Source organism: Canis aureus, chromosome 17 (assembly GCF_053574225.1).
Source record: "Canis aureus isolate CA01 chromosome 17, VMU_Caureus_v.1.0, whole genome shotgun sequence".
In the NCBI taxonomy this organism is placed as follows: domain Eukaryota; kingdom Metazoa; phylum Chordata; class Mammalia; order Carnivora; family Canidae; genus Canis; species Canis aureus.
In genome coordinates, this window is record NC_135627.1 from 32,729,091 (window position 1) to 32,752,039 (window position 22,949).

At 38.0% G+C, this 22,949-nt stretch overlaps 2 long non-coding RNA genes across 3 annotated transcripts in view; one reads left to right on the forward strand and one right to left on the reverse strand.

Moving 5' to 3' along the window:
- The window catches only part of LOC144287516 (uncharacterized), a 25,109-nt gene extending 14,551 nt beyond the window's left edge, over positions 1-10,558 (reverse strand). Inside the window, exon 1 of the long non-coding RNA XR_013355301.1 lies at positions 10,443-10,558. This is a non-coding gene — a long non-coding RNA (uncharacterized LOC144287516). The remainder of the gene's footprint in view (positions 1-10,442) is intronic.
- LOC144287515 (uncharacterized) overlaps positions 3,639-22,949 on the forward strand; it is a 25,538-nt gene continuing 6,227 nt past the window's right edge. For both annotated transcript variants that reach the window (XR_013355299.1, XR_013355300.1), the window contains exon 1: positions 3,639-3,766. This is a non-coding gene — a long non-coding RNA (uncharacterized LOC144287515). The remainder of the gene's footprint in view (positions 3,767-22,949) is intronic.

Here is a 22,949-nt window from a genome sequence, read left to right on the forward strand (position 1 = left end):
GCTGAGTAGTAAATGCATAGAGTGTTACAGTACAAAAGTGTTTGTTGAACTTGCCTATAACCTCAACCAAAACAAATTCCTGACATAGCAGTAGTATGCCTTAAGAAAATAAATTTATTTTCCAGTGAAGTGGTTTATATTTTGTTCTTTATAGTTACTTTGAAACTGTCTATTATACAGCTGGCCATCAGGTCAGGCATGGATACATGAATTGTATATAACTCAAAGCTCAGTAGGAACAAAAGTCAAGATAACTGGCACAGATTCTATTGAGCCTCTTCCATAATGTTAATGAGTGTCGGGGGTGGGCATGTGGGTTAATGAAGGACACAGATGATTTCACTTCTGTAAGTTTGGGCAGAGAATGCTTTTATACATTTAAATCCAAGCTTGTGATTATAGTAATAATACCTCTCGAAAAGAGAATTAGCTTCATTAAGTGAGATGATTTTTCTCCTTTACTGGTATCTGCAGATTAAAAAATAATAACAAACAAACAAACAAAGAAACAAAAAACCACCCAACACCTAAAATAAAAGTTGTTAATGATGATGAGGTTAACTTAAAGCTCAATCTTAAGGCAAAACTTCTACTTTATTTACTGTAAACAACAAATCTGCATTGCTTGCTTGGCATACTTTCCAATAAGCTTTGATACCCTAGTGAGATTTTTATTCTGAATAATTATTTATTACTGTCCTAATAAATGAGTGAATGCTGTTAGAGGCCATATTACAAAACTCCTGAGAGTTGCATTTCCCTGCAATAAAAAGCATACAGTGTAGAACTGTTCAATTATGCTGCTAAAGGAGTTTATATTTTCTTTTACATTAAGCCTAGTAGTAAAGAGAGGGCACCTTCAGGGAATATAAACAAAAATAATGGTTTCTTTCTAAGACATCAGAATTTTGGTGAGCACTAACTTCTCAATAGTTCATCTCTTAAGGTAAGGACATTTCTTCTTTTAGAGGCATATTTGCCATATTGGCCACATAACTTTCTCCTTTTTGGGCCTCAGGGCCTCCTGCATTTCTCCAGATTAGAAGTGATGAGCTTTAGTTAACCAAAAATCCCAGTGGTATAGGGATTTCGTTAAGGACTGTGATCAAAACTCAGCTATTTCATTCTTCACTTACTCTATATTCAATGTCAGATCCTTGCTGAAAATCTTTGTTACTTTTATGATTGGATAGCATTCTCAAAGGAGATGGTCATCCATGGAAAGAATTAAATGTGCATTAGCAAGTCTGACCCTTTAGGGTATGTTTACACTAACACTGTTAGTTCTTGGATAAAATCTGTATGGCTCAGAGCAGGAATTAAGATTTCACATATAGGCCTCAGCCACTGAGGGCATTATATAAATCGTTAAAACAGTCTTGGGGGCATGCTCAGGAGCTGCAGGACTCCTCCTAATACTTTTTATGGGTGTGGTTTCAAAGGACATTTTTAGTAAATAAGCTGTGATTTTGAGTGAGGCAAAGTGCTTCTTCAGGGTGCTAAAAGTAACAACATGGAAGTTCTAGAAGTAGTATGTTTAGTCTCATATTCATGTACTGTAGATTTGAATTGCTTTCATGATTGAGAAAGTAGTAATCATTTGTTCTTATTTCTAAATAAATATTAAAGAAATAGAACTCATTCATAAAATACTGTTAAAACAAGGAATTTTAAAACCATTTTATTCAGGAAAGTAATTTTCTGTTTCCTGAGAATTGTACCCAAAGTTTTATAGAAATAATTTAGTAGTTCATTTTCTTTCTTTTTTAGAAAAACATTAAATCATGTTTCCTTTCCATTGGAATCTTTGGGACCCTGTGAAGATCAATTTTATCATCTTCCAGCTCCCAAATATTTCTATCAAGATTATATCAAATTAAAATGTTGAAGAAAAACCAGAGGATGAAATTCAGGCCTAGTAGATGGTATGGTAGGGGTTTATCAATCAAATTTACAGATATGTATGAAATCTAATACCTATCCTTATAAGTCTACAAGTTTGTTTAGTATTGTTAATAGTATTGTATTCTTCTTCCCTACTTGCTCTGGTATAAGATTCCTCTGTCTCCACCCCCATTTCACAATGTGCTATAAGCACTGCCTTTAGCCAAACCCTGAGGATAAATGAGCAAACTCATGAGTAAATTCACAAAGGTCAATGCGTATTCCTTACCTACTGTGCCCTCCTCTCAGACATGTGCATTTGTGAATAGAGGAATAGTTCCTTCATATAAAGTAATGGGCCACAGCACAGGGAAATTACACAAGGTGGTTCAGAACCTTGATGGAATTCCAGTGGACTCTGCCTTTATGTAGAGTTTAAGATTTATTCTGTCCCCAAATCTGTTTCTTCCATACCTGTGACACAATTAAAAGCCAAAGAATGACTTGTTGTACACATTATAAAGCCATAGGGATTTTGTTCACTATTTCAATAATGTCTGTCTTAGTCATATGTAGCACAATGCTTGTTTTTTTAGGGTATTAGTATTGTGATAACAATGTTTAAGTGCACATATGTGACTTATAAAGGGATTACCAAACTAAAGCAAGGAATTCCTGACCCAAACTTCCCTATATTTGAAAAGCCAAGTGTAAAGTCCCAGTTTGGGACTGGGAGCCAATCCAGTATCAGTATGTGGAAGATTACTAAAGAGAATAGATGAAAATAAATAAAGACCATAGCCCCTCAAAATAAAGCACCAAAGTGATTAAATAGATTAACAATACCAAGAGTTGCTTTTTGAAAGTACAAACAGATAGTAAACGGGAGCAAGGAGGAACAAAGGTTAATGATTAAAGTTGATAACAGGGGTTGGAAAACTGGGCAAACAGAGAAAAGAAGTCTTTGCATCAGAGAGATACAGTTGAGCAGGTAGCTAGAAATTCATTTGCTCTGGGACCAGATAGTTTACTTTAACATAGAGAATTCCTCCTGAAATAGCAGATAATTTTTTTTGCATTTGCTTTCCTTAGAATGTTTCCATTCCAGCTTAGTAAGGGAGTTATGTGGTCTCTATCCAGCAGACATAAGGATGAATCTGGAACCTATTTATGCTAAAGTAAATATAATTATTTATAATTATATTTGGGCAGAGAAGAAGAAAGGACTCAGTCTTACAGCTCCATTTATTATTTTCCCTTTTAGCTTGTTCTTGTGTTCATATTCCACTCTTGTTTCATCCAATTATTAAAGTCAAATCCAGAAGTCACTCCTGAGCACTCTCTTCTTGTATGCATATTCATCATTTACCAAACTTAGTCTACTTGTATCTAAGATATTTCACACATCCTTTTTCTCCATCCAAAGTGTTCTAATTCAATTTTTCATGATCTCATCACTATTTCATATCTTCTTAAGTGATCTGACCAAGAGTCCTAACTCAGGCCTCATCTTGTTTCTATGTGTTTTCTTCCTTATAAAATCAACATCTGATCATTACTATTATCCTACTTGAAGCTATTCACTGGATCCTTAGGACTTATAAGGTCCAAATGAAGATATTTGAAGAAATCAAAATTCAGGGAGAAGAACTCTAGAATTAGACCTATGAACTGAGAGTAGACAGCATGAAGATGGGGGTTAGGATCAGAGTTCTGTGTGAGAATTCCTAAGGAGCTCTCATAGAGCAAGAAAACAAAAGAACAAAGAACAGAACCTTAGAGAAGTTATCACTTAAGGAAAGCCCAAAGAGGAATGGATAAAAAAAAAAAAAAAATGAAAAGGAATATTCTTAGATATGGGAAGAGCATTGAACTTTACAAAGTAAGGGAATAAGAATGTTTGGTGGAACAGAGGTAACATCCAGGCTAACCCACTGGATTTAACCTTTAGGAACTCATTAGTGATGAAATCGTGCTACTAGTATAGAATGTAAAAGAGTGAGTCAGGCTAGGGCAGATGATAGGTGTGGTGATTTGTAGGGAAAGGGGAAAAAGATAACAAAATGGAGGCATTGATTTAAAAAATATTGTTTTACAAAGATTGAATTATAAAAGTGGAGAGATTATGGGGATTGGTAAAATGGAGATGATCTAGTAGAATGGCAGGGCTTGAAGATACCTTGTAAAGGAGGGAATGGTTGGTAGGTAAGACCCTGAAGAAGAAAAAGGAGATGGAATAGTTAAAATGAAGGTTGGCTTTAAATAAGAAAATACCTCTAAATACCAGAGATAATGAAGGATCTCTGTCTATAGGGGAACAAGTTTGCCAGGGGGCCTCTAGGATGTAAAAATATGCTATGTGAGTTAACAGTATATGCCCCGAGCCAACCTGCTATGGGTTTGCCACTTATCTGGGTCGCCTGGACAAATTGTTTAACCCCAATAAGCTTCAGTTTCTTCTAATGTACAAGTAATGATAAACCCTACCTCATAGGGCAGTGAGGATTAAAATAGTTAATAAATGTATAACTGTTGGCAATAATATGGTAGGTGTTGGCTGTTAGCTATTATTATGTGCAAACTAGGAAAGTTAATATGCTTGGGGATCTTAAAGTGGTCATGTCTGTGCTACTTTAGCTTATTCTGGTAAAAACTCTACCCCTGGTGGCAGGGGTGAACACATGGCCAAAGTTAAGATCAGCAGAGTATTCACACCTTTAGTTTGGAGTTACTGATTCAAAGCAGGCACATGACCCGAGCTAGGACAAGCAGAAACTATTCTGAGGATTTGTCTACCTCCGTTAAACTGGTAAAGTTTTCTTTTCTCCCTTTGGCAAGGCTATAAAGATATAACCCCAGAGTTGCTGGCATATATATCCTTATAACCCTAGAGTTGCTGGCAAGACTATAAAGATACAACCCCAGAATTCCTGGGTAGAAAAAGACTATAGCCTATGTTGCAGCAGACAATGACACTAATATTTAAAGACAGTGGAAATAAGCAGTGAAGAGAAAGAGAAATATCCAGGCAATAGTTGAATTTCTGCATTCAGTTATCTTTGGGGCCAAGTTCTGGCCCTTTCCATGGTAGTGATGTAAGCAAAATTCCCTCTTTTTAAGCTAAGAAGCATGAGGGTGTTTGTTTTGTTTTTGTCACTTACTTTAAAATATATAGAAAGTTATGTACCATTTACACTCTGAGACCAAATAGAAAACAGGTGTGTGAATTGTCTGTGTCTCGGTTTGTCAAGCAAATATGAACAGAAAGTTAGTATACACTCTATTTCAGTTATTCATTCTACTAGAAAACTGTTCAATGAATCAGAAGTTCTAGATTCTTCAATGTGGTTTCTTTTTCAGATTCCACCCGTATGAACTTTGATTTTTTTTTTTTTTACCTCCAACAGTGATCTAGAATATGGGCTATACTGTTTTCTTTCTAATGTCCCCTTTCTTCCCTAAGGAAAATGAGAAAGAGGAAAAGACAAACTGGAATCTTGGTCTGTTGTACTTTCTGTATCCCTGCCTTCAATGGTGACACTCTCTATCCCTAAGCAGGTGATGTCCTGCCTGCATTGTCAAAATTATAAGGTCTCCTCAGATCCTGATTAACTGCAACTGAAAGAGTTGACTTAATAATTGCATAACAGTAGTCAAAGTTATCTCTTTTATATCAAGTCCAAAAAAGTTAATTTATGTTATAGTGGTACAGGAAGAGACCAGGAACAATTGTGTGAAATTTATTGTACTGGAGGTTCGAAGGCCCTAGTTTGGGCCCCTCTGTTTACTACTAGTTTGTATTCTCTGTCAAATGGCTTTAATTCTCAGGGCCTCTGTTTTCTTGTGTGTGAAAAGAGAGGCTGGACTTGAGAAGGCCTCATACCCAATGATTGTACAGTGTTAACTGGGGTATATACTGTTTAAATTTGTAACTCCTAAATTTCATTCTCTGTGAAATGGGGAGTTATAGTGGCATAAACACACTGCAAAACAGAAAATCTTACAAAATAATTTCCCAACAATCTTCTGGTATTGCTGCTCTAGACTGGAGAAAAGTTAAACCCTCGTTAGTTAAAGTCCTTTTCATGAGGTCTAAGCAAAATTGAGGTATCTCTGAAACTTATCCATCAAATTGCTGGTTCAACCACAGAACTATAAAGACATTATTATTATTACTGTCAGTAATAATTGCACTTTGGGAAGAAAAACAGTGGGGTGATGGAGCAGAAGTAAATGCTTTGCCTTATAGACTTGGGCAAGACAAAGAAAGCTAAGTTAAATGGCACCCAGGGCTTAGAATTGTATTCCTCTGTGCAGTGATGAGACAACTAGGTTGGAACATTCTGCTGTGTTGATATTCTTTGACCAAAGGTTTTCCTGGGCAAACTTAAGGCAAATAACTCAGCCTCTGTATTGGGGACAGAGATTATGTGACTGCTGTGGCTCTACCATTAATTCTGCATATGTGAATCCAAGAAGGGATGAATAAATACAGGTCAGAACCCGCCCCCCCCCCCCCCACACACACACAGCTGAGTCAAGTCAACCATTTTTCACTCTTGAAGCCAAAGATAGGTTTTTGTTTGGTCTGATACATAGACATTAACCTTCACAACTGGAAAGTCAACCAAAATGTTCTTCAACACAATAGATTGGGTGGGAAAAAAGCTTGTTGTTGTTGTTGTTTTAGTTTGTTAGAAATCTTTTGAAGTGATCAGAGGAATCAATCTGCATGGAAATCATAACTTCCCAAGCTCATAGTCACTATAGTCACTACTTTATAGACTATACTTTAGCCATAATTCAGGGTTCTCCTAACCCAGCTAGCATTTTATAAATATTTAAACCATGTTTCTCATATCAATTTTAATCCCACAGTCTCTGGCCCTAATAGCAGTTGGGATAATACTTAATAAATTTAAATAACTTTCCTGAAAGATGTTGCTCACTCTTTAGTACAAATATATGTATGTTTAATATTTAGCATCTACTGTTTTTAATCTGTTGTTTAAAAAGCCAGAACAAAATTTAACTGATTAAACTTAACACAGTACAGTGTTGTGATAGATCTTATTAGGTTATTATTTCTGATGAGTTACATATCTTCACACTTAGAAAAATCACTTTTCTGCTGATTTTTCTAAATATCACATTATACTCAGCTCCTTACAACCAAATATCAGGTGATAGTCTTTGATCAAGAGGCATAAACAGTTAAAGTGGGCATTGACTCTTCAGAAATATTTGTTTGCTTTGCTTAAGGGCAAATTGGTATACATCTTTTTAAGCTTTGGCTTGTATCCCATTATAAATCAATGTTTTAAAGAGTAAAATTAATTTATCATAATATTAAGGACTCCTTCATTTTGTTGATATCAATTATACTGAAAAAAAATTTTTCTAAGATAAATTACACAACCTTGTGAATAGTCACTGTGATCTTGTAGAACAGCTTATTAGCTGTAAAAGATTAAGGGACAGTTTAAAAATATTGCTTGGGACCATCTGAACTCATCTCATTAGAAGATAAAAGCAGTATATTTTTAACATTGAAGTTGAAGGTTTTAAAATCAGGTGATTATATCTATGGCTATGTGACCTTTTAAAATAGAAGCAATGTGGGAAATTTGATTTTAAATGGTAGAGAATATTAAGCTATCCAGGGAGAATCTGCTGTAAGGTCAAAGAGCAATAGGACTGAGAAAACTCTAATGATTATAGAATAATTAAGCTTGATTTTTTTTCTACCTGAAGAGAGAGAGGGCAAAACCATAAAAATATACATCAGCTATGCCTTTATAACTTTTCTCTTGTGGTTATTCTTGAGAATGAAGAGCCACTTAGCTCAAAAATGAAATTTTATTTTTAAAAATGATATCTTAATTTTACTATTTTTATCTTTATAATACAAATTTAAGACATTTTCTTTAACCAAATTCCAGAGCTTCAACTTTTCCATTAATATATTTATGCTCCTTTGTGATATCATTTTAGAATTGAAAAATTATCATTTTGAATCTTAACTATTTAATTTTTTATATGGAAAGTGCTTCTTATAACTGGTCAACCTTTAAATTTAGCGAACTAAAAGTTATCTAGTCTGAAACCTTCAGATTACTCCTGTTTCTCACACTCTTCCCTGACACTCTTAACTTTCCTCTAAGGTTATTGTGTAGACTCTACAGTCTATATCATGTTGATTTTGCTCTATTATTTTGGGTGTGCAAGAAAATACTGCATGTCACAGAGTCCCCAGGGGAAATAGCATTGATTAACCTTCACACAAACACCCAGGCTGCACATTGCCGCTGGTTTAAAATTTCTTATTGCCATGTCTTTGCTCAAAAACTTAAGATAGACCATCCTTATCTGCATAATAAAGTAAAAGAAAATTTTTCACTTGGCATCAAAATGTTCTCAAAATTGGTCCTGTAAACTGTAATGATGTCACCGGTCTTCACATTTTTCCCCCAGCAAGGGCATCTAACCACCACACTCCTTTTAGGTTTGATCTCAACCTAGAACTGGTCTCCATACATACATACATAAATAAAATCAATCAATCAATCCATGATCAATGTAATGGATTTGAGATTGTCAGGTTTGTACTTGGCCCTTATCCTGACCATGTGCTTCACTTCAAGTGGCTGAGTGGTTGCCCAACAATAATTCCAAATCCCCCTGTCCCTTGACACCTAAGCTTTTCCAATTTTCCTTCTAGCTAGGGGTGGGTATGTGACTTTATTCTGGCCAATAAGATGTGAGGCATATCTCTTGGGAGCGCCTTAGAAATATTTTTCCTCCATGGTTAAAAAACAGAGACTCATGGGAACAAGCCATTGGGCTATTCTCCATTCTTTCACTGTTAGACCACATATGAGTTTGTGTGCATAGAATTTCTGGAGTTTAACCAACCAATTTGAAACTGTAAGGCAAAAAAAACCAAGTACAAAATCTAATAAGAGGAGGCTGGCAGAGGTGGGGAGATACCGGGCCTTCATCTCCAAGCCCTCTTTGGCACTATTTCCAGACTTACTGCAAGCACAAAATAAACACCAACATGTTTTAAGTCAGTGTTAGGGAACTGTCTTTTGTGGCAAAATACATTAACTGATATACTGAGATTCACCCACCAGCCCCAGATTTCTATCTTTCTTGTCTCTTTGCTAGGAATTTTGTTAAAATTCCTTTAACAGTAGAGTCTTTTTATGTATCTTACATCCCTAAAATTTACTGGTGAACTTCCCTGACCTTTACTCAAAGTTTGCTTGTCTGGATCTCTATCTATTGGTTGTGTAACAGTGATGAAGCATTCATTATTTCACTGGCTCTCCTTGATTCTACTTTGCTCATGGGGTGCTCTCTTCATTCTTTCATACCATGATCTTCTCTTGCTCTCTTCATTTCCATTCAAATTGTCCAAGTTATTCACCCTTAGGAGCTCCCAGATATCTAAGACTGTTTGGCAGTAGTGGATCACTAGAAATGACATAGTCTGGGATGGCTCCACATACATAAATAGTTGAATCCTGGATCCTTTCCATTCAATTCCTTGATCTATGTAAAAAAAAAAAAAAGTTTCCTTTTCTCTAGTTAAGAATCATGTTTATCTGTTCCCTTCTCTCTAAGGTGAGTAACTTTACCCTCCCTTCCTCCTGCCCTAGATTTGCCTTATCTTTGGGAATGAAAATTACTGTTTTACAAATATGTATGTGAGTTTTTCCACCCTAAACTTATGCAAATGCCTTCTTTGAGTCTTTGTTTCTGCTTTGTTGTAGGCTAAGGGAAAATAAATTAGCCTCAGTATATCAGTTAGAAAGCATTGGATAAGAAATAATAGAAATATAGAGACCGTATAACTATTCCTACACTTGCTTCCCTCTTTGTGACCTGGTCCCCATGACAATTCCTTGTATGTAAGGTGTAGGGATTCCTACATGATAGGGCAAATGGAATAGCAAAGTTCTGGAGGCCAGATCAGGCCAGTAAAATCTACATGCAAGGCAGTTTGAATAAACATAGGTAAAAGATCTCATTGTTACAGCTTCCGGGTTATAAAAGGGAAGACATTAAGTGTAAAGGTTAGGAGTCATAAGCAAAGGGGAGGATGATTGGTAAAGCTGACCACCAGGGAGGAAAAGAGCATTCCTAAACAATGGGTGAATAATAGCTGAGACAAAAGTTAGGCTAGGACAGGTGTTATGAGTGGGATTTGTCCCTTAAAAACCAATCATACGCTTTCTACAGCTGTGCTGTCCCATATGTTGCAGCTATATCGGCAACTGAAAGCTTGAATAGGGCTAATCCAAATTAAGATGTACTGCAGGTATAAAATATACATGTTATTTTAAAGACTTAGCTTAAAAATAGAATGTGCATATGTCAATAATTTTTATATTATATGTCAAAATGATAATATTTTGAACATAGTGAGTTAAGTAAAACATGTTATTAAAGTCAAAAACCAGCAATCACATGGATATGTATTCCAAGCATCCACCAGCTTAGAGCAACTACACAGGCTAATAGTGAGATCTTACTGTAGGGAGCTCTGTTACCTGGTTTGAAAGCTTAGAATGTAAGCTCATTGAAGGCCAGGAACCTGTAAATTTCACATCTCCAGATTCTAGAAGTGCCTGGTAAATGGAAAGGCTAAATAAAATTTGAAATGATTGACTAACTAATGAATTAATGACCTAATAATGGCCAGGCAAGTTTCTTCTGTTACCTTGAGTTCTGAGCTCAGTTTTGGCTGTGAATCTTCTCATCAAAATTGTTAATGGCTGGCTAGGATAGGTGAGCAATGGGTGGGTGGGTAGATAGATGAGTGAGTGAATAGAGAGACATATGCTATGGACTCTTTTCAAAACATTGATAAGATTAGGAAATTCTGGGAGAAAACTGGAAATCAAATAATATCATATTTCCATATACATACAAAATAAAATGAAGTGGTTTTCACCTCTCTCCCCTTCAGTTCTTCTAATTTCGATAAGAATTAGAGAAAAGTTGTGTGGGACTCATTTGATAGTTGTCTATTGGTCTCCTAATTAACCTTCCCTGATGACCCTATAAAAATACGTATTTATTCATCCTGGTATTTTTAGTCCACTTTCCTACATGATTTGCCACCATAATTCATTTCACTCTCTATATTTTTCATACTGTATTTTTGTTTGTGTATTTATTGTCTGTTTTCTTCTAATAAGTCCTGGTAAGGCAGGAATTATTCTGTTCAATGTCTACAGTAGAACATGGCAGGTGGTAGTAATCCTATATTTGTTGAACGAATGGATCAATGAATGATTAAAAAAAAGGCATGTTCAGCATCTCTGGGAGCAATTTCAGGAATAATTATAAAAAGGAGTTATTCCTTGCCTATGAACACAATTCTAGGCATGGAATATGACTGGCAAGGAAAGTAAAATTATGTGTAGAAGAGAAGGGGAGGGGCAAGATGACTGAAGAGTAGGGTCCCCAGGTCACCTGTCCCCACCAAATTACCTAGATAACCTTCAAATTATCCTGAAAATCTATGAATTCGGCCTGAGATTTAAAGAGAGACCAGCTGGAACGCTACAGTGAGAAGAGTTCGCGCTTCTATCAAGGTAGGAAGACGGGGAAAAAGAAATAAAGACACAAAAGGCCTCCAAGGGGGAGGGGCCCGCGAGGAGCCGGGCTGAGGCCGGGGCGAGTGTCCCCAGGACAGGAGAGCCCCGTCCCGGAGGAGCAGGAGCTGCACCGACCTTCCCGGGGGAAAGGGGCTCGCGGGGAGGTGGAGCAGGACCCAGGAGGGCGGGGATGCCCTGGGGCTCCCGGGGACACTGACAGACACCTGCGCCCCGGGAGAGCCCCACACCCCGCGGCCGAGCTCCCTAAGGGCTGCAGCGCGCACGGCGGGACCCGGAGCAGCTCGGGGGGGTGGGGGCGGCTCCGCGGAGGGGGCTGCGGGGCGGGAGCAGCTCGGGGGGCTCGGGGGCGGCTCCAGGGAGGGGGCTGCAGGGGGGGAGCGCAAATCCAAAGCGCAGGCCCCGGAGCACAGGACGCCGGGACACAGCCCAGGATCCGGCCTCCCCCGGGACAGGCAGAGGCCGGGAGGGCCCAGGACAGCGAGGACGCTCCTGCCCCAGCTGAGCAGATCAGCGGCCCCGCCCCGGAGCCTCCAGGCCCTGCAGACAGAGAGCCCTTGAGCTACTGCGGGGGCTGAATCCAGGGCTCCAGAGCTGGCCCCGCCACTGCGGTTGTTCCTCCTGGGGCCTCACGGGGTAAACAACCCCCACTGAGCCTTGCACCAGGCAGGGGCAGAGCAGCTCCCCCAAGTGCTGACACCTGAGAATCAGCACAACAGGCCCCTCCCCCAGAAGACCAACTAAACGGACAAGTTCCAGGGGAAGTCAAGGGACTTAAAGTACACAGAACCAGAAGATACTCCCCCGTGTTATTTTTGGTTTTGTTTTGTTTTGTTTTGTTTTGCTTTTTGATTTCTGTTTGCTTCCCCCAGCCTTTTTTTTCCTTTCTTTTTCTTTCCCTTTTTCTTCCTTTTTTTTTTCTTTTTTCTTCCTTTTTTCTTTTTTCTTTTTCTCTATTCTTTCCTTCTTTCTCTCCTCTCTTTTTCTCCCTTTCCCAATACAACTTGGCCACTCTGCAATGAGCAAAATGACTAGAAGGAAAACCTCACCTCAAAAGAAAGGATCAGAAACAGTCCTCTCTCCCACAGAGTTACAAAATCTGGATTACAATTCAATGTCAGAAAGCCAATTCAGAAGCACTATTATACAGCTACTGGTGGCTCTGGAAAAAAGCATAAAGGACTCAAGAGACTTCATGACTGCAGAATTTAGAGCTAATCAGGCAGAAATTAAAACTCAATTGAATGAGATGCAATCCAAACTAGAAGTCCTAACAACGAGGGTTGTTAACAAGGTGGAAGAACGAGTGAGTGACTTAGAAGACAGTTGATGGCAAAGAGGGAAACTGAGGAAAAAAGAGACAAACAATTAAAAGACCATGAGGATAGATTAAGGGAAATAAACGACAGCCTGAGGAAGAAAAACCTACGTTTAATTGGGGTTCCTGAGGGCACTGAAAGGGACAGAGTTCCAGAATATGTATTTGAACATATCCTAGCTGAAAACGTTCCTAATCTGGGAAGGGAAACAGGCATTCAGATCCAGGAAATAGAGAGATCCCCCCCTAAAATCAATAAAAACCGTTCAACACCTTGACATTTAATAGTGAAGCTTGCAAATTCCAAAGATAAAGAGAAGATCCTTAAAGCAGCAAGAGACAAGAAAGCCCTGACTTTTATGGGGAGGAGTATTAGGGTAACAGCAGACCTCTCCACAGAGACCTGGCAGGCCAGAAAGGGCTGGCAGGATATATTCAGGGTCCTAAATGAGAAGAACATGCAACCAAGAATACTTTATCCAGCAAGGCTCCCATTCAGAATGGAAGGAGAGATAAAGAGCTTCCAAGACAGGCAGCAACTGAAAGAATATGTGACCTCCAAATCAGCTCTGCAAGAAATTTTAAGGGGGACTCTTAAAATTCCCCTTTAAGAAGAAGTCCAGTGTAACAATCCACAAAAACAAGGACTGAATAGATATCATGATGACACTAAACTCCTATCTTTCAATAGTAACTCTGAATGTGAACGGGCTTAATGACCCCATCAAAAGGCACAGGATTTCAGACTGGATAAAAAAGCAGGACCCATCTATTTGCTGTCTACAAGAGACTCATTTTAGAAAGAAGGACACCTACAGCCTGAAAATAAAAGGTTGGAGAACCATTTACCATTCGAATGGTCCTCAAAAGAAAGCAGGGGTAGCCATCCTTATATCAGATAAACTAAAATTTACCCCGAAGACTGTAGTGAGAGATGAAGAGGGACACTATATCATACTTAAAGGATCTATTCAACAAGAGGACTTAACAATCCTCAATATATATGCCCCGAATGTGGGAGCTGCCAAATATATCAATCAATTAATAACCAAAGTTAAGACATACTTAGATAATAATACACTTCTACTTGGTGACTTCAATCTAGCTTTTTCTACCCTCGATAGGTCTTCTAAACACAACATCTCCAAAGAAACAAGAGCTTTAAGTGATACACTGGACCAGATGGATTTCACAGATATCTACAGAACTTTACATCCAAACTCAACTGAATACACATTCAGAAGAATACACATTCAGAATACACATTCAATGTGTATTCAGAATACACATTCTTCTCAAGTGCACATGGAACTTTCTCCAGAATAGACCACATACTGGGTCACAAATCGGGTCTGAACCGATACCAAAAGATTGGAATCGTCCCCTGCATATTCTCAGACCATAATGCCTTGAAATTAGAACTAAATCACAACAAGAAGTTTGGAAGGACCTCAAACACGTGGAGGTTAAGAAACATCCTGCTACAAGATGAAAGGGTCAACCGGGAAATTAAGGAAGAATTAAAAAGATTCATGGAAACTAATGAGAATGAAGATACAATGGTTCAAAATCTTTGGGATGCAGCAAAAGCAGTCCTAAGGGGAAAATACATTGCAATACAAGCATCCATTCAAAAACTGGAAAGAACTCAAATACAAAAGCTAACCTTACACATAAAGGAGCTAGGGAAAAAAACAGCAAATGGACCCTACGCCCAGCAGAAGAAGAGAATTAATTAAAATTTGAGCAGAACTCAACGAAATCGAGACCAGAAGAACTGTGGAACAGATCAACAGAACCAGGAGTTGGATCTTTGAAAGAATTAATAAGATAGATAAATCATTAGCCAGCCTTATTAAAAAGAAGAGAGAGGACACTCAAATTAATAAAATCATGAATGAGAAAGGAGAGATCACTACCAACACCAAGGAAATACAAACGATTTTAAAATCATATTATGAACAGCTATACGCCAATAAATTAGGCAATCTAGAAGAAATGGACGTATTTCTGGAAAGCCACAAACTACCAAAACTGGAACAGGACGAAATAGAAAAGCTGAACAGGCCAATAACCAGGGAGGAAATTGAAGCAGTCATCAAAAACCTCCCAAGACACAAGAGTCCAGGGCCAGATGGCTTCCCAGGGGAATTCTATCAAACGTTTAAAGAAGAAACCATACCTATTCTCCTAAAGCTGTTTGGAAAGATAGAAAGAGATGGAGTACTTCCAAATTCATTCTATGAGGCCAACATCACCTTAATTCCAAAACCAGACAAAGACCGAACCAAAAAGGAGAATTACAGACCAATATCCTTGATGAACATGGATGCAAAACTTCTCAACAAGATACTGGCCAATAGGATCCAACAGTACATTAAGAAAATTATTCACCATGACCAAGTAGGATTTATCCCCGGGACACAAGGCTGGTTCAACACCCGTAAAACAATCAATGTGATTCATCATATCAGCAAGAGAAAAACCAAGAACCATATGATCCTCTCATTAGATGCAGACAAAGCATTTGACAAAATACAGCATCCATTCCTGATCAAAACTCTTCAGAGTGTAGGGATAGAGGGAACATTCCTCAACATCCTAAAAGCATCTATGAAAAGCCCACAGCAAATATCATTCTCAATGGGGAAGCACTGGGAGCCTTTCCCCTAAGATCAGGAACAAGACAGGGATGTCCACTCTCACCACTGCTATTCAACATAGTACTGGAAGTCCTAGCCTCAGCAATCAGACAACAAGAAGACATTAAAGGCATTCAAATTGGCAAAGAAGTCAAACTCTCCCTCTTCGCCGATGACATGATACTCTACATAAAAAACCCAAAAGCCTCCACCCCAAGATTGCTAGAACTCATACAGCAATTTGGTAGCGTGGCAGGATACAAAATCAATGCCCAGAAATCAGTGGCATTTCTATACACTAACAATGAGACTGAAGAAAGAGAAATTAAGGAGTCAATCCCATTTACAATTGCACCCAAAAGCATAAGATACCTAGGAATAAACCTAACCAAAGAGGTGAAGGATCTATACCCTCAAAACTATAGAACACTTCTGAAAGAAATTGAGGAAGACACAAAGAGATGGAAAAATATTCCCTGCTCATGGATTGGCAGAATTAATATTGTGAAAATGTCAATGTTACCCAGGGCAATTTACACGTTTAATGCAATCCCTATCAAAATACCATGGACTTTCTTCAGAGAGTTAGAACAAATTATTTTAAGATTTGTGTGGAATCAGAAAAGACCCCGAATAGCCAGGGGAATTTTAAAAAAGAAAACCATATCTGGGGCATCACAATGCCAGATTTCAGGTTGTACTACAAAGCTGTGGTCATCAAGACAGTGTGGTACTGGCACAAAAACAGACACATAGATCAATGGAACAGAATAGAGAATCCAGAAGTGGACCCTGGACTTTTTGGTCAACTAATATTCGATAAAGGAGGAAAGACTATCCATTGGAAGAAAGACAGTCTCTTCAATGAATGGTGCTGGGAAAATTGGACATCCACATGCAGAAGAATGAAACTAGACCACTCTCTTTCACCATACACAAAGATAAACTCAAAATGGATGAAAGATCTAAATGTGAGACAAGATTCCATCAAAATCCTAGAGGAGAACACAGGCAACACCCTTTTTGAACTCGGCCACAGTAACTTCTTTCAAGATACATCCATGAAGGCAAGAGAAACAAAAGCAAAAATGAACTATTGGGACTTCATCAAGATAAGAATCTTTTGCACAGCAAAGGATACAGTCAACAAAACTAAAAGACAACCTACAAATGGGAGAAGATATTTGCAAATGACGTATCAGAAAAAGGGCTAGTTTCCAAGATCTATAAAGAAAGCTCAACACCAAAGAAACAAACAATCCAATCATGAAATGGGCAAAAGACACGAACAGAAATCTCACAGAGGAAGACATAGACATGGCCAACATGCACATGTGAAAATGCTCTGCATCACTTGCCATCAGGGAAATACAAATCAAAACCACCTCACACCAGTGAGAATGGGGAAAATTAACACGGCAGGAAACCACAAATGTTGGAGAGGATGCGGAGAAAAGGGAACCCTCCTTCACTGTTGGTGGGAATGTGAACTGGTGCAGCCACTCTGGAAAACTGTGTGGAGGTTCCTCAAAGAGTTAAAAATAGACCTGCCCTATGACCCAGTAATTGCACTGTTGGGGATTTACCCCAAAGATACAGATGCAAGTAAACGCCGGGACACCTGCACCCCAATGTTTATAGCAGCAGTGTCCACAATAGCCAAACTGTGGAAGGAGCTTCGGTGTCCATCGAAAGATGAATGGATAAAGAAGATGTGGTTTATGTATACCATGGAATATTACTCAACCATTAGAAACGACAAATACCCACCATTTGCTTCAATGTGGATGGAACTGGAGGGTATTATGCTGAGTGAAATGAGTCAATCAGAGAAGGACAAACATTATATGTTCTAATTCATTTGGGGAATATAAATAATAGTGAAAGGGAATAGAAGGGAAGGGAGAAGAAATGGGTAGGAAATATCAGAAAGGGAGACAGAACATAAAGACTCCTGACTCTGGGAAACGAACTAGGGGTGGTGGGAGGGGAGGAGGGCGGGGGTGGGGGTAAATGGGTGACGGGCATTGAGGGGGGCACTTGACGGGATGAGCACTGGGTGTTAATCTGTATGTTGGTAAATTGAACACCAATAAAAAATAAATTTATTAAAAAGAAAAAGAAGAGAAGGAAAAACCCTAGATAAACTGTAATACCATTAAGAAGATAAGGATAAGAATCCCAAAGAGTCTAGACATAAACTGAGAGAAGACAAAATTAAAAGCTAGGTAAGTGGTTGACCTAGACTGATTTGTAGTGTGGATGGAATTAAACAAATGTTGCAGTATTTTTTACCAGTGTATGTTTAAGGTCATTTCAGAATCTTGCCTATTTACATCTTATTTTTCTCATTTACTTGACTCTAATAACTTTCTTTGGACTTTTGCCCCAAGAGTTTCAATTTTCTATACAGTTTATAATTTTTGTGAGAACAATGGAGAAAAGATCCGAAGAAGACCTGCCACATTTAGGTAAGAAGATTAAGATGTGCGTTCATTCATAAAGCAGTAATTGCCATTCCCAAAGACGAGGCAAATCTGAGGCTATAGGAAAGGGAAGAGAAAGCTACTTACTCTAGGAAAGTGGAAGCAGATACAGGATTCCTGTCAATGGGAAAAAAAAGAATATTTTTTAAATTATTATCATTATTATTTCATTGTGTAGATCCAGAGCAGAGTGGAAAAAACTTGAAACAGAGCTGTGAAATTCAAGGAAGTTGAGCCAAATAGTTAAAAAGTTTGAGTTTATACTTGGACAAGGGTGTGTGGCATGATAGTGGTAGAAAAAACTAAAGTGAGGGAATTCCAAAGCTGGGAAGAGAGGGAGGGAGGGAAGAAGGGAGGGAGGGAAGGAGAGGGTGGAGAAGAGAAAGGGAATGGAGGGGGGAGAAGGGTAGATGAAGGGAGCAATGGGGGAGGAAGAGGATGAAGGGAGGGTAGGAGCAAGGGAGGGAGAGACAGAATGTTTTCATTATTGTATGGATTTGCCCAGAACTCTTTTATTCCAGGAACTTGGAGGCTTGAACACATATTTATTAGACATCTTTCAGGCTCACATGTTCCTGTGATGTGGCATGAATTGAAACAAGGATGAGACTCAGTCCTGACTTTGAACGGGTCTAATGAGTCCAGGTTATGTAATTTATTTTAATAAAAAATCAGTTTCATCTCAGAAGTTAAGGTCAGAGGACTCACAATAAAGAAAGAATTCTGGCTCATAGTCTGCTTAATGTCATAATAAAACAAACCAAAAAGCCAATTTTCATAAACATCATTGTTAACCACAGACATCGTTCTTTTTTTTTTTTTAAGATTTTATTTATTTATTCATGAGAGACACACACAGAGAGAGAGGCAGAGACACAGGCAGAGGGAGAAGCAGGCCCCATGCAGGGAGCCCAACGTGGGACTTGATCCTGGGTCTCTGGGATCATGCCCTGAGCTGAAGGCAGATGCCCAACTGTTGAGCCACTCAGGTGTCCCATAGACATAGTTCTTAAAATATACTTCTGTTACTCTTTCTGCTTCTGCTAATCTGAATTATAAAACCAGCCATAACTTTGTGACAACTGGGATTGTCATGTACTAACAATAAAAACTATTATTTTTCTAGATAAAGGGAAATAGAAAATAGGCAATACAAAAGATATCCTTTAAGAATATAAAGAGTGTGTGTTAATAGAAAGCACTATTAGGCCAAGGATCCAGGTTCCCAATAAATAGTACCAGAGATATGCATACTAATTGGATTTTTTAAAGGAATGAGATAATGATGAGCAAAACAACTGTCCTGTCTTAAAAATGCAGAAAGAGAGAAGCTAAGGCTTACACCTGGAACTGTATGTAATGATATAATATGATTACCAAAACTTCATGTTTCTATTCAAAAGTTAAATTTAACTCTGATAACATTATTAAACTCCTGCAACTGTGTGGCATGCTATGGGAACTATAGACTAAGCCAAATAACCAGTCACAATCTAAGAAATTTCTATTCCTGTCATTTACTTATCAAAAAAGACCAGAATTTGAGGCAATACATATGATGGAAGAATGCTAGAGTGTAAAGTAAAAACAGAACTTTTGTCATATATAAAAAAATTTAATAAGTAATAACTTGAGGTGACATAATGCTTTTATTTTAAAAATATATCTTAAATAACTTATTTAGTGGAGCATAGAGCAGTGTAGTAGAAATGAGGGCAGGTTTTTGAGTTCCAGCTCTATCACTTAATTGGCCTTGGTAAAATTATTTATTATCTTCTGAACATCCTTTTCTTTGCTTGTAAAGGGAGTATAAAATTGAGCATGGTATTTTAATGAAGATTCAAAAGAATAGTTTATGCTAAATGCTTAGTACAGAGCATGGTATTAAGTTTCCAGTAAATGTCAGATATCATCCTAGTCATCATCGTCATTATCATCCTCATCATTACTGGGCTATTATAGGGATTATAATAGATAAAAAATATAACATTCTTGGCATCGAATGTACTTCAAAAATGGTAAAAATTCCATATGCGCAATACATGTCTTTATTTGTGATCAATAAAGTCCAATGGATAGATAACCTTATCCCTAATTTGCAAATGAGACAACTAAGAGAAATCTAATGGTTTGCCAAAGCCACAGAGAATAATGACCCTGTGAGAATAACACACTGTCATAGCTCGAATTATGGGTTATTAGAGCCAAATTACCTGGATTCAATCCCTGACTCAACCACTTTGTGACTTTGGAAAGATTACTTACTTTCTGTGCTTCAGTTTTTATTATCTCTCTAACATTAGATGAATAGTCCTATCTACCTCTTAGCATTATTACATACCTGTAGCCTATGCTTTAGATCATTGTGACAGAGATGTTTATTGTTTATCAAATATCTATGTGCTCCCCCACATTTCACAGACCCTTTGCAGTTAGAGCATCTGAGTATTTTTTACCAATGGATTGTAAGACTATTGTCAAGTCTGGGCCAAAGCATTTAAGAATGATGGGATCCTCTTCACCTTTCTTCCCCTATTGAAGTGATCTAGAAATTGTATGTTGGTATGGTGAGTTTGCAAAACAAAACAGCCTTGGATCACTAAGACACTGCATGGAGTACAGCTTCCTTGGGAAGTCATCTGACCTGCATTAGAGTTGCCCTGGGCAAGAAATAAGCCTTTGTTGTGCCAAGTCACAGAGCTTTCGGTTTACTTTTAAGGACAGCATAACCTAGCCTATCCTTACTGTACAATCATGATAATAAGTCCAGACTTAGAGCTAACCTACAGTTTATTGGGATATCAGAATAATCAAAGAAGTACCTCCAAGTGAATTGAAATCCTAAAGCTATTGAAAAGATTGGGGAAAGTTGTATTTGCTTCCTCTTTTCATCGTATTTGACACTAGTCCCCAATTCTTCCCAGGCATGGCCCACTGAAATTGCTGGCTATAGTTATCAAATGCAGTTAATAGTACAACATCAGCTGTTTTTTAACAATCAACTACCCCAGTCATCCCTTTACCCAGAAAACAAGGATTAAAGACTCTGAGACCTTTTAGCAGTCCAAAGCAGGTGGTTCAGTTTGGGAGCAGGGAGAGGAGATTACTTGCTAATTAGGTATGGTTATTCATTTCCATAAAATGGTCCTTGATTAGTTTCAGAACTCAAGTAATTATGGTGCCTTGTACTCAATAAATGTTCAATGGTGACAGCTATGATGTTGGGGGAGCATGGCCCAAAACCACTTAGGAATCTGGAAATGCAAGAGCTTCTTAGAAAATAAGAATAAAAGCAATTAATTAAAATGTTTATTGGACATCAGAGTATTCATTATGTTTTTCATTAAGATTTAAAACTCCATTATTCTTTGATTTTAATCTGAGTTTTCCAACCTCACAAGAAATTTCCTGTTTATCAAGGGACCATGTTAAGAAACTAAGAATAGGATCCAGGGAGCCCAAAGGACATTACATTATGATTTGCGGAAAACTCCAAATGCAAATTTCTGACTGCCTTTCTTGAATTATGTCAAAACATTCCTTTGGCAGTCTCCAAAAAGGAGCAAACTGAATAATATCCAAAGGTTCTGGAATCTAGCACAAGTGCCAGCAAATGCATAGTTGGCTTTACAAGTGCAGAGCTGCCTTTTTCTGTCAGGGCATAGTTAAGTGTGTGACAACATAAATCCATGCTTCAAGTAAGTAAGAACAGCTCCGTTTTAAGCGGAGAAGTTCAGACTAATTCTCGGATGTCTCCTTTGTTTTGTAATAATGGGTGTCCCTGAGGCTCCAATCATCTACTGACTTATTAACCAAATATGTGAATGACAAGGTTAAAGAAGGAAAAAAGCACCGCGAATTTTAAAAGCGGCTTCAGATAAATTATGAAAATGGGTATACATGCAAGAGCAAACAGCTGTTGTTTTCTAATGAGTGTTCTCCATTCTAAAATTGAGTGAAGAGATCCTTTTCCAAAAATAAAAATCAAAATATAACACTATGTGGGTTAAGAATATTCACTTAGCTACCCCCTAAAACATATCCTTAAATTATAATTTAGCTTCATTTGATATAATTTCCTAAATCTCTTATGGATGATACAGTTTCATTATGTAAATGGTTTTGTTGAAGTATTTATTTTATAAAGCAGCCAGAGGCTAAAATCACCACTGAGTTTTATTCTTTAGGTTCCCAAAGAGACTCTCTTTCTGTGAAATGCCAGGGCCTGAAAGACTGTTTTGGCTGTAATTTGTATGAGATGGGGTCTGAATATGGAATAAATAAATATTCAATAAGGGATCCAGAGGAAATTGACAAAGCTCTAACTATGTATCTATTGATTGACAGAACTCAGTGTTGTCTAAGTGATCATTGAACTGATTTCCTAAGCAAAGAATTTGTTGTTAGAATAATAGATGGATGTTTTGGAGGGGAATGGCCATAGCCACCATTATTCTGAATACTTTGCAGCCATCTCCACCAGGAACCCGTCACTTATGCCTTCCAGGGACCATGTGGGGGGGACATCACTCAGCCAAGAGATGTAGTAGATTTCTAGTTTCAGCCATTGTCTGCACATAGAGAGGTCAGGGAACATAAAGGCAAGTGGGCATAGTCTGATGTCAACATACTGGTTATTTTATATGTGTATCAGTTTGCTGGTAGATTAGGAGATCTGCAACTATATGTCTGATACAGACCATATTTTAAGTGTTAAGTACTACGAATCAGCTGGTAACAGTCACTGACTTATTACTCTTTTATGCACCCTCTGCTAAGCTAGAGCAATGGGTACCTTGGTGATGCCTTTCATTAGTGTCCCATAATAGAATATTTATGATGCTACTGTTGACTCATGGAGTTATATTTTACATCTCTGCATAGCAAGTTACAATGCAGGATAGAAATAAGTTTCAGGATGGGGAATTAAAAAAGAGGTTTGGTTACAATTACAATAGTGTAATCTTTACAAAGAAAAAGTTAGTTACCA